A 293-nucleotide genomic window follows, 5' to 3' on the forward strand; every position below is an offset into this window, starting at 1 on the left:
TTAGTTCTTGAAAGACTAGGTATTCTTTAAATTTGTCTCTGAAACATTTTCTCAATCAAATTGATCTATCAAATATTAAAAATTAATCATATTTGTCTCTCAGTCACTCCATTAACAATTTTTGTCAACGATTGATGATGCGAATCATTAATTAACAATATACATCATAGTTGATATGTCTAATTAAACATTGACCAAATATGTTTATGAAAATCTATTAATTTAATTATTTTTTCTAAGTACATAAACTTTATTTCCATGATCTAATAACTAAATTGATAAATTTTCACATA

The sequence above is a fragment of the Arachis ipaensis genome, chromosome B06, assembly GCF_000816755.2.
Source record: "Arachis ipaensis cultivar K30076 chromosome B06, Araip1.1, whole genome shotgun sequence".
Taxonomy (NCBI): Eukaryota; Viridiplantae; Streptophyta; class Magnoliopsida; order Fabales; family Fabaceae; genus Arachis; species Arachis ipaensis.